This window comes from Oenanthe melanoleuca, chromosome 2 (genome assembly GCF_029582105.1).
Source record: "Oenanthe melanoleuca isolate GR-GAL-2019-014 chromosome 2, OMel1.0, whole genome shotgun sequence".
Taxonomy (NCBI): Eukaryota; Metazoa; Chordata; class Aves; order Passeriformes; family Muscicapidae; genus Oenanthe; species Oenanthe melanoleuca.
Window position 1 is genome coordinate 113,318,955 of NC_079335.1, and position 12,506 is coordinate 113,331,460.

At 43.5% G+C, this 12,506-nt stretch overlaps 1 protein-coding gene across 2 annotated transcripts in view; it reads left to right on the plus strand.

Moving 5' to 3' along the window:
• The first annotated feature begins 7,265 nt into the window (after positions 1–7,265).
• The window catches only part of SATB1 (SATB homeobox 1), a 92,128-nt gene continuing 86,887 nt past the window's right edge, over positions 7,266–12,506 (plus strand). The window contains exon 1 of one of the 2 annotated variants that reach the window (XM_056484447.1): positions 7,266–7,740. The gene's annotated coding sequence lies outside the window, so the exon portion shown is untranslated. The remainder of the gene's footprint in view (positions 7,741–12,506) is intronic. The other variant, XM_056484443.1, reaches the window with a different exon arrangement.

Genomic DNA, 12,506 nt, shown 5'->3' on the forward strand with positions numbered 1-12,506 from the left:
TATCTTTTTTGGAGGAAAATATTGTCCCCTGATTTTGGAAGTTTTCAAACAGGCAAAATGAAATTATTTTTAAAGAATAAATAAGCATCTTTACATATTATTACATTTTTCCTAGAAAAGCCTAAAATTTTAGTGTGTATTTCCATTTTAATTTAGATAAATTCCATAAAAATATAATTGTAACCTTGCATCCCACAGGACTCAAAACAAATATGAGTGTCTAGCCATGTTAGCCATTAGAGCTTCTAATGGGAAACACTTACAGTGAGAATTTTCATTATAAGTAATATGCAATCCAACAGTTTCCTGTGCTGTCCTTTGTGATGCAAAATAGAAATGGACCAGAAACTGTACCAAGAGAACAGTTCCCAGCAGATACCAAGTATTGCTGTTAATAAGAAATGAACTGTTATGAATAATTAGATACTGATTTATATAGTTTATGGCCTAATCCTATAAAGGATCTTGGTGCTCCAATACTGAATTTTTTGTCCCATGGTTCCCTAACAGGTATCCCAAATCATGTTTTGAAAGCATGACTTTCCTGCAGCTACCAGGAGAGACACCTGGGCTGCCTGGAAAACAGCCAGCCCAGCGTGTCTTGACCTCAACATAAGACAACTGGAGTTAACCAGGAGAAAAATGAGGTTTGTCCTAAATCTACAGTCCTGCCTTCTTCTAAAGCCAAGGCTCTACCTGAGGGTTACCTCTAAAGACAGGGCTCTACCCAGGGCTGTCTGAGAGATGCCTCCATCCACTCAATATCTACACCCTCGTTCTTTTTATGAAAATAGGTTCCTGTGATCTTTCCTTCAAAACTTATGTTTTATTAAAACATAGCTGGAGGAGAAGCTGGCTTCCCATCTCCCTCTATATAACAACTCCGTGATTAGAGCACTAATGCAATCATGGGATTCATCTCTGCTGCCCTGAAAGGCCCCAATTTACAACTCCTCTCACCCCAGGGAGAACTCTGACCACCAGGCTGATGGTTATTTTAGAAGAGGCAGTCTCGACCCTTCTGCTGAAACAGTGCCCTTGAGCACAAACGAATTCAAGATTCCTTAGATCATAATCTTATGTTTAGGTTATTCCCAGGGCTGGGGCACACACACTGAGTTTTCTTGGGATTATTTTTGTCTTCACTATGTTAAATTGTTGTGGAATACATACAACATCCCCCTAAAAGAAAATAAAAACAAAAATAAGAGTATGAGTAAAAATAAAAATAGTCCTGGGAATAAGTCCCATTATTACCACAGTGACCCTGCTGCATTTTGTCAAGAATGCAGTCGTGTCAGGGAGTCTGGGCACACTCCATGAGTAACCAGGAGGCCAAGCTGACCAAGACACTCGGGCAGAATATTGAAGGTCTAGAGGACTTGGATTGGCATGAATGGCCACTTGGGAGTCCCAGGTGGAAAAGGAACTAACTCTAAGGCAAACCTAGTGCTTTGGGGTTTAGGCAACTTCTTAGAAGAGGCTTTGTGAATCACAGCTGTTTGTTCACATGTTAAAATTCCACCCGATTCCCACATTTCAACCCATCCAGATCCTCTTATTGACCAAAATACAAATATTGACAGAGACATCCTTGTGCTCACCAAAATATCTTTTTATTTAGGAAAAAACCAGCAGCAGTTACTGAAGATCATTAACATTGAAAGCATTGAGTGGTTACCTTCACACTATAATGCCTGTCATAGCTCATCTAACAGACTGATTATTCAAAGTCTGGTGTACCTATGGTTGAGAATCATATTGCAAGGCTTAGGGCTTGACACTAAAACTGCCTGTTTGTCCACAGAGGGAATTATGCTAAATCCCATTCTCGCTTCACAATATTCCTGAGGTGAAAATATTATTTTGCAGAAGTAAAATGTTTATTTTGACATCATGATTTATGTCTTCTGCTCTATTAGAAACTACTTCTATATTGAAACATTAATAAAAGGCCTCATTAACTAGATGCTGCAAACTCCAGACCAAAGACGTTCCTCTTAAACTTCCTTATTCTGGGCACATTCTGTTTAGGCCCTTACAAAATCTCTACATTTCTAGATACCAAGTGTACTTTTGTCTCTAAAGAGCACAGTAGTGAGGCATTTATATTATCACCTATAGCAGGAAAAGCTTTTTCACCGGACTTACCAAAAATACAAGAAAAAAAGCTAAATTTCTCCTATTTCTTCTGGGTTTGTAAACCTACTTACTAAGATCTAGTGGCACACCTTGTAACTCCTAGTTAGGTATTCAAAATTCCAACATGACTACAAGTTAAATATAATTTGTGAAATATATGCCATATTTGATAAAAAATGCATGTAGTCAGAATCATATGATGATTTAATTTGCATAGATGTAAAACCGGAATTTATTATACACAACCTATATTCATAAAACTAGACAGTCACCTGGTTTCTCTTCACTGGTTTAATCTGGCAGTCCCTCACTAGAGGCAAGAGAATTTTTAAAAGAAGCCAAGACAAACCAGACACCAAGTGGAAGGAGAAAAGACCAGACAATGTGCAGGAAAAGTGGTTCACACAAATATTAATATATCTCCTTCAATTCTGTAAAAAATTTTACTTTTAGACTGATGGAAGAAGGAGACAGCAGCCAGGCAAAACAGAAGTGAGTCTGACATCACTGATGCACCTGCAAAAAGCTGATCTGAAAAGAACTTTCTTTTCCAAAAAGCAAAGTTCTGTGAGGAAATCTACAGGATGCACTTTACTTTTTTTAGGTAATCCAAAGATCTCCTGTAACAGAGATGTGGAGCAGAAAGTCATTACCATCTTGGAGAGAGGCTGAATGGTCTGAGGTACTGTGTAACAAAATGGCCTGGAAACATTGGCCTTCACTGTAAGATTGGAGAAAACTTAAGCCAATCTGGAGACAGACAGATGACTATGTTATTATTGACATGATGCCCACTTCATTAAAAAAATTTCAGAACAGACATTCAAGTAGCAAGGTGATATAGGCATTAGGTAGAGAGAATGGTGTCTAACCAACCAAGACACTGCATAAATGCACTGAAGATACATTCAGAAAAAGACATCTATATTCCACTGAGCCACTAGCAAGATGAAACATCAGAAAAATTGTGGTACAGCTGATAATGGCCACTTGCATTTAAAATATGCACAGAAGGCTACTTCAGCATGATTGTACCTGTTGACTACCATTTTCATCTACAACAGAAAACATTTATAACTGGTTGGAACACAGTTACTCAAACTAAGTTTTAACATTTCATCAGGCTGCTGATACATCCATGTGTAGACCATGCCAGTATGCAGGATGCTTTGCTATGTTTCACAAATAATAACATATAAATAGTTTTCAAAACATAGGCTGGAGTTTTTGTATCTTAAGAAGGAAAAAGACCCAAATGTTATTTTCAGTTTCTGATGTGCTCAGCTTAAGCAAACTATGATGAAAGCAAGCAATTATAAAGAATGTTAGGTGGCATGTAGTGGTTTTCACTGATACAGCATTGTCCACACACTAAAAGCTGGAAATAAACCATACTTGATAATTATTACATATTGCTTGAGAATGACATAAGTATCTGAGCACTACTGAGAGTTCTGTTGCTCATCTGTAATTTCAGGAAGAAGATGGCTTTCTCTGTCAACCATGGGTCAACATAACTCTCAAGTAGGCACACGTTTCTGCAGCAATTCTTCTGGATAATGAACATTTCATTTAAAGCCCCAGGTAATATCAGATACAGAAAAAACCCCCACATATGTATGTATTTGGTTCCTGGATCCATGTGGATGCTTTTAACCCTACTCTACTCCTTGCTGAACTTCACTTTCCACCCCTCTGTACTCATGTCTAAACATAAAGGTATTTACATGTCTGAAAGGAACTGGAAAGCAACTGTGGTATTTCCCAGAGGATTTTAAAGCTCTTCTCACACAAAAGCAACACATCATTATGTCACAGTAGCACTTCAATAAGGGGCACCTCAGGAAGGGCCTCTGACATGGTTATGATTAGCAGATCCATCACTTTCACTATTTCACTTGTAAAAGAAAGACTGGAACAGAAATATTTTCAGTTAGTATTATCCTTCCCTGGAATCAGTTATATCTGTAGCCTTATAAAATGTGCCATCAATAAGATGGTCTTTGGACAAATGCACTTTTGTGCACTTTTGGAAGTACCTAAAACTGATGGGTCTTTGAAATCGTGTGTGTATCTGTTGTTCCTTGGCAGGTTCTAAATCCACAAATTCATGAGCGGCTTATTGTGATTCATATGCCACTTTCATTTTTGGCAGGTAATGCTAATGGTATTGGAGAATGACTATTTGAATGAGATCTGCACCCACTTCCCTCAAATCAGGACTCTAAAAATGCTCAGAAAGGAGCTGTCAGCATAAATAATAAAAAAAAAAAAAAATTAAAAAAGGATGCGAACACTTATTCTGTAGAGGGTTTCAACTTCACAATTCCAGGCATCAGGGATGAGCAGGATGCAGAGGAACTTTCTATAGTTCCTGTAGAAGGCTGAGCAATCAAACATCTGGGGAGGGGGGATTGAGGAAGAGGTAATATCTACGTGTCAGTAACAGGAAAGTTATACTGTACACATGGTTTTTAGGCATGCCATCTGTGCTCAGTCATACCATATAGCTTTGATGACATGCCACAGCTAAAGGGCAGGCAATGTATGTCTTGCTTCAGTGACATGAACAACACAACTTGGTGAAACTCACTGATTAATGATATATATCATAAATCTCAAACACAGTATATGGTTGTCCTGTATGTTTTTCAAAGTGTTTAGACACATACTAGGTATTTTAATAGTGAAAGCACTGAAGCAGCATTATGGTGAAAACGAATGCACACTAGGTAAGCAAGAGCACCTTATCTATACTAATGCTGGACTTCCCATCATATTTTGTTGGTTTATAACAATACCGTAACATTCAGCTTATATTGTTTACAGTAGCCTAATAACAAGCAATTCTATTCCCATTACTGCTCACAGTCTGATATTAAATATTTGTTTCCAAAGTAAACTGCCTGATGTAGTTGAAAAGTATTACCATACTATTTTTTTAAAGCTGAATAAACCTTATCTTTTAAAAACAAAATGTGACCCTAAAAAAAAGCGTGTGTATTTTGACTAATATACCAAGTTGATGAAAAATAAGTTTTATGTTACATTTCTATTTTAAGGAACAATTTTTCATAGTGCACTTGAGGATCTTTAAGAGGGAGCTTGGTCTAAATTCAGTTCTAGTTCTGGATCTGGTCTTAAATCCATGTGTAGCCTCAGGCAAATGTGTTAATTTTCCTGTTTCAGTTTCCCTGCCTTTAAAGTGGGGATAACATGACTAACTCAAATAGCTTAGCTGCAATTTGTAGCAATGAGTAACTTGATTATTAGATTTCTGAGACATGAAACATGATTATTATTAGGGCTTACTGACCAGCCAGAAATGTGATACAAATAAAGGAGATGGGTCTTTGACAATAGAAGGATGTAGGTTATTCAGTCAGTCAGTCAGTCAGAGTAGCTCTGCAAGGAGGCAACTCTAGGAAGTGGAGAGAATGTCCCCTTTGTACTGATTTCCCATTTATTACCCTATGGTATCAAAAGGCCATAAAAAGCGAAGTCCTCTTGGAGAAATGAATAGGTCCTAAGCACTACAACAAATCAGCTGCAGGCAAATAAATTTTTATCTGTGTAAGTAAGCTGAATGTTATTTTCTAGTGGAAATGTCAGAATTGATTAAAGACCTAGCATTTCTATTTAAAATGAGAGAGTAGGGGATGATACATTTTAAACTGAGAAAAAGTCAGAGGACTGATAACATGGAGATAAAGGGGTGAATTAATTTCTGGTGTTGTTGCAGTAATTTGGTACCAACATATTGAGTCCAAATTTGCACCACTGTACTTATTATAAATAGTAGTGCCTTTTAATAACTGTGACAAAAATACTCTCCCCACTGGCAAGGTCAGTATTATTAATTGCTATTCCTATTATTAACCTTTGGGCTTGTGTATCCTCCATGGATTAATGATTATTCAATAACTGAGCTACAAGGTTAACTTACTAATAGCAATTAATAGAAGGACATACTGCAGGCTAACTAGGAAAAGCAATGACGTATCAACTGCTTGGCCTTGGTCTTATTTCATGCAAAGGTTTACGGGAACTGTACCTGTCAGTTCCCAGAGCTGAAAGAGAAAATCTGCCTCAAAGTTGAGACAAATTGAAAAACGGAGCTTGGGCTGACATCCGGGGTCCCCTTTCTCCTCAGTCTCCTAGGGAATAAGGGACAGCCTCAGATTTCAGGGAAACCTGCGCTCATTGCCAGGGTCATTCTCCAGGAACTCCACTTCCAAATCCTACATCAGCGAAGAGGGGAAAGAAGGTCTTAAAAAAGAGGGGAAAAAAAAAAAAAAAAAAAAAAAAAAAAAAAAAAAAAAAAAAAAAAAAAAAGGAGAGAAAAGTACTTCCCCGAGGAGAAGTTTCACGAATAAAGGCAATTCCCAAACAGCGTTACGGGGGAGCACGTGGTGCCAGGTGAAGCAGCAGGCAGGAGCACCGGAGTGATGCGCGGTGGGACTCGGGCCCGCTCCCGGCCCGACGTGGCAGAGGAGTGCGGCAGGCAGAGGCCTCCGGGGGATGCTGCCCGCACCCGGGCATCCCCAGCCCGCCCAGCCCGCCCAGCCCGCCAGCGCGGCAGCGCAGCTTCTCTGCCTCAGCCCCCCAAATCGCGGGGGGCCGTGGGGCGCTGCCTGCCCGAAAGGGACTGCGCGGGGGTCCGGGAGTAGCGGCGGGGGCGGCCAGAGGGCGCGGGGACAGCTGTGGAAATAAAGCAGCGGGGGAAGGATGGAGAGCAGGGGGAAGAGGCGGGCGGGGGCGCGGTGCCGGGGAAGGCAATGCGGGGACGGTGGAGGGTTTCGGCCCGAGTTGCGGGGGGAAGGGGGCACGGCAGCATGGACACACGCACAGCAGCATCCCCCGGCACTTCCACCAAGTCAGCCCCTCCGCCCCGCGGGCCGGGAGCCGCCGGAGGGAAGGAGCCGCCGCGCACACACAGACACACAGACACGCCGCCGCTGCGCTCCAGCCGCCGCTCGGCTCTCCCCCTCCCACCGCCGCCGCGCAGGCAGGCGGCAGCGGGCGCGGAGCCGAGCGGGCGGCGCGGAGCTCCGAGTCCCCGGCCGGACCGGCCCCCAGCGGCCGCGCTGCCCCGACGGCACCGCCGCCCCCTCCCCGGGGGCAGCGCGCACTCCCCGCCCGGAGGGGCCGTGCAGGCAGCGGGCGGGGGAGCGCGGGCACACACACACACACTGTCACACACATATACACACACACGCGCAGGCACACCCGCACAGACACACGCAGGCAGAGGCAGGGCTGCCCCACGCCGGTACCTTGCTGCCCTGGTGTTTTCCGTCCGGGCTCCTCCTTGCTGAGGCAGCTCGGGAGCGGAGCCGAGCGGGCGGGTGCGTGTGCGTGTGTGTGTGTGCGTGCGTGCATGCGTGTGCCTCTGTGTGTGTGTGTGTGTGTGTGTGTGTGTGCGAGAGCGAGAGAGCGAGAGAGACTCTCCCCCCTCCCCCTCCTCCTCCTCGCTCTCCTTCCTTTAAACGCCCACTCCTGATGGGTGAAAAGACAACTTGAACTTCAGTGCAATTAACTTCGCCGGCGCCTCGGAAGCCGGAGGTGTCGCCGGCCTCGCCCGCCGCGCTCCCATGAGTGAGTCGGTCCCGCTCCTTCGGCGTCTCTCCTGGGGGACGTGGGGGACGGGGGGGGACAGAGCCGTGCCGGGGGCACCGCGGCGGCGATTTAGCGAGGCCGGCTGCTCGGGCCCGGGAGGGCGGGCGGGAGGGAGGCGCGGGGCGGGTGGCTGCGCTCGGCGCTGCCGCTGCCGGAGCCTCCCGGCCGGCACGGGCTCACTCACACCTGCCGCCGCGCCGCTGCCGGCCGCCGGCCCCGCTCCGCTCCGCTCCCTTGCCCGCTGCCGCCTCACCCGCCGCCGGCACGGGGGGAGCGGCGGGAGGTGGGGGGTGGGGGCAGAGGGAAAAAACCGCAGAAGTTTGGCAAAGTTGTTCCCCAGCCCCGCGCGCCTCCCGGCAGCGGCGGGCGCGGCGCCCCCGACGGCGCGGGGCGAAGCGGCGGGGCCGGGGGTCGCGGGAAGGGGGATGGGGGGTCGCGGGGTGGCGCTTCCGCGGGGGCTGCGCGGGCGGCCGAGCGGCGCTGGCCCAGCCGGGGGCGCGCCCGTGGCGGTGGGTGGCACGTCCCCCCCGCCCGCCCGCCCGCGGCGCGACCCGGCGCTGCCGCTGTCACGGGGAGCGGCGCCGGGAGCTCGTCCGTGCGCTCCAGCATTTTATTTTTGATTTTTACGCTCCGTCTCCGAACCCGCCAGCCGAGGTTTTGCTAAATCCTCGCCCCTTTGTCGCCGGCTCCGCCGGCTGCCGTGGGGAGCGCTCCTGACAGGCACCTGCCCGACCCGGAGTTTCCCTCTGCCAGTCTCCGGCTTTTTCTGACTGCGGGAGAAACTTCGCTACAATCTTGAGTTTTCTGAAACACTTTGCACCAGCTCCTAAGCTGAAATGAGTTTTAACTTAGGAAAGCTCTCCGCTGTTTTTAGTCCGTGCCAATGAGCGCAGCGCTTCTGCAAAAATAATTCACAAATTCAGATGCAGAGAGTCCGGGGCTTGTGATCTGGAGGTGCCCTTTCATTCCGGTCCGTGCTGCTTGGGTGGGAGTTAGCAGCGGCCCTTATTTCTACTTTATATTATTTTGGTACCGTGCATTCATATATTTGTCTGCTGTAGTCTGCTGGCAAACATTAGCATTCAAGCTTACATTTTTGACAAATGTGCAGACAGGAATAGCATGAATAGGCATCTTAAATATTAACAACCTAAGCATCTGTTGTGAAACAAATTTAATATATTTACTCTGTTTTTCTCACATTGTTAGGAAAGGTTACAATAAGTGTAAAATTTCAGCTGTAGTTAGCACAAGGAATGCTTGGATATTTCACTATCTCTTCAAGCATTTAACACAATCACCAGATAGAAATGTGTCAAATCAGGCGCACTATTCAAAAACAACTTGAAACTGTAAGCGAAGAGTGTATAGACATGAATATAGCATGTTCTCTGCAATTCCTACCTTCTAATTACTCTTCAGCACTATTTGTAGAATTTGAGAATGCTCTTTCCACTCCCGCGCTCCTATATGCTCTTTAATATGTTTATACATACACACACTCATTTTCTAATTCACTGTCTATTTGAGATTGTTATTGATATTGCTTTGCTTTTCAAGTCGAAGCAATGGTTTTGCAAGGAAATGTGAAATAACATAGAGTAGGTAAAAAATGAACAGGCAGAAAATGCAATGTGTTCACATATAAGCATGTGTCGGAACAGATAGTGAATACACATAAGAAGGCAACAGAAGAGAAATTAAAATCCTTGGCTAGTATGCTATGTATGCCCACTCTTCAATACAGCTAGTGGCAAAGAAACAACTGACTCCAAGGAATTCCTCTGTCCCTGTAATAAAACTGTTCAGAGTAGAACAAGAGCACAGAAGAGCGAAGCCGCCAAAAAGGCTGTAGAGTTATTTCAGGAATCAGTGCATTCCTTCCCTTTTTCCCACAAGTTCAAATATGTAATAAATAAGTCCTTTGTATGTAAAATAGTTTACTGGAACAAAAAGTATTTAAATGAAACGCTTTTTTGTGCACAAATTTTGAAAAACTGGCCATTTCCTTTTTATATTCTTTGTTCTTGATACTTTAAATAGCAAAGTAACTCTCGCAGTTTCCCCTCTCGTGCTATTTTAGCGACTCGTGTGAATCCTAACCTGCTGCTGTGCTCCCGAGAGAGCAGCGTGAAGCAGAGCCGATCTGTAACTCTCTGATGGGACACGGTGCTGTGGCAGTGCCAGGAGCAGGGGGAGGCTGCCCCAGCGTGCAGAGGAGCAGGGCACCTCTCTGCTTTGCAGCCTAGGCCCAGCAGGTCAGCGGATGAGCGAGCACCTGCCCTCTGTGGCTGCGCCTCCCAAGGCAGCACCAGCCCTGCCTGCAGCCCTGCCAGCATCCCACCACCACGTTCAGCCCTGCTGGGGACGTGGGCACATCCACCCCTGCACCACTGAAGCCTCTTTGGCTTCACATTAGATAGAGAGTTTGGGATAGAGAGGGGTTTACATGTGTGCAACTGCCATTTAGAAGATAATCCGCTGAGGTCTGGTGCTCTTCCTAAAAAAAAAGACCAACAAAAAACCCCACCAAATCTTTTAAATGTATCAGCTACTTGAGTTTTCAAAGTATTGTCACCTTTTTAATGTCATCTATGCTACTTGATTTTTCAAAGTATTGTCACCTTTTTAATGTCATCTATTTTTTTTTTAATCTAAGTATTGTCAGAGGAATTTGAACTAATTCCTTAGGTTTCCAGCTGTATTTGAAAAAAAAAAAAATTAAGGAGATTACTTTATTAATAAAGTAGTTTGTAATATATAGAAAAATACATTAAAGTAGATTTCTGAATTAAAACTGGAGGAAATACGACTTCTGAAATATTTTAGTCATATTTCTAGGAACTATGGTATTTTAACCTAGACTCTAGTGAAGCATTTTATTGCCTTCTTGTATATAACTGCCATTGCTCTCTCTAGATATATTTAATATATATCCAGTGAAGCCACAAACTTTCCTTCTACAACAGTTTAAACACATCTGGAACATTTTACTTTCTTATAATTTATGTTAATAGATGTAGAGTGCATATACAATCTTCTCAGACATCATTTCTTTTTCCAAAGGGGAATTTTTTTACTTCCAGTCAGGGAATATATTTATAAGAACAAAATAACTCAAAGTATAGGCAATTCTATATATCATTTTATTTTCTGTTATATTAGGTTGATTATATAAAGCTTTCATTTAGAGCGATGGGATGATGAAATTACAGAGGAGTGATTGGCTTTTGTTTTTTCAAATGGTTCAAGTTGAGGGCTGCAAAAATGAATGTTTTTGGTAAAGTTCTTTGAGTGCACAATATTTTTCATAGAATTCTGACAAATTAATTTAATAGAAAAGCCACAAGTCTCTTAGCCAGGTAAAATGGAAGTTCTGTTTTTGCCGTTATAGGCATCAGGCTTCAGTAATCTGCTCCTCTTGTGGAATGAACACTTTCTACTTAAAGCTATCATGCACCTACTGTTTATTTACGCTGCATTAAACTGACAGCACGGCAATCAGAGGAAAAAATATGACTTACTTTCCTGAAGTAAACACCAGTTTATAGGTTAGTGCCTGTATTTATATTCCTGTCGCCACTAAATAATGGCTGTCTCCATTTTAATATCTACCTGTGGTGTTACCCAGGGCAGCTGGCTCTTCCTTGTTTAAAACAAGGGGAAAAGGAAAGGAGGGGGGTGAGGAAGAGAAAAAAGTTTTGTTATCATTCCACCCTAAGAGGATCTTAATAGAAAAGTGATTCGGTATTCCATTCTGTGGCAAGCCAAAGCCAGTTTTAAAGGCATAGTATTCAGTTTTACTTGGTGTAATTGAATTGCATCTCAAACAGGGAAAACAGAATTCCTTAACAGTATTTGTCTATCCAAGACACTGAAATTGTATATTCAGGCAATGGCAGATTAAGGGCAGAAGCATTTTATTAATAACTGAAAGCACATATGTGTGTGTGATGAAAAATGTTCTGCAAATCTGTCACTATGCAATCAAGTGCATTTTTTAAACTTTAGTTGTCACAAAGTTGCTACTGATTCTAAAAAAAAAAAAAAAAAGAAAAAAGGAAAAAAAAAAGAAGTAAAACAGTTTGACGGTTAAAGAGTAACTTACAGCTCTTACTGCCTGTTATACGGAAATTTTGCAACTTTATAAAGTTAGTGTCAGAAAGCCCTGCTGATGTTACTCTTAATCTTGGAGAAATGATTCCAAGTAGCCGGCATTTGAACTGAAGATAACCGCAGTCAGAATAACCTACAGTTTGCAAAAAGCTTCTCTAAATTTTCTGCTGAAGGATTTCATTAATAACTTTCACCTGAGAGGTTAATTTCTTCCTCAGATTCTGAAAGTATTGTACTTAACACTAAATTGGCGTGTTGGTCAGTTCCCTTGGCTGTGGTATCATGAACTCTCAACAGCCCTGACCACAACTTGTAACTGTTACTTCCAAGAGGATATACTATGATGTTCCTTTCAAAAATGCGGGTGGTTTCGAACATTTGCCATCCTGTGGCATCTGATCTTACCACAGTTATCACCAACACTTCATTACATAATGGGTATCCATTCTATTGCTTTGCAAATGTCAGCTTTCTAATGATTTCTGCACAGCATTGCTCTCAGTAAGTTTAAGTCTTAATAGAGATTAATTTTAAGGAGTCTTGCCAGCACTGATCTTGTACATGTGTTCTGATCTGGTCCTTGTGCCCCTACTAGTTGTAATCTACTCTTAATCTGTTCTATCTGGTGC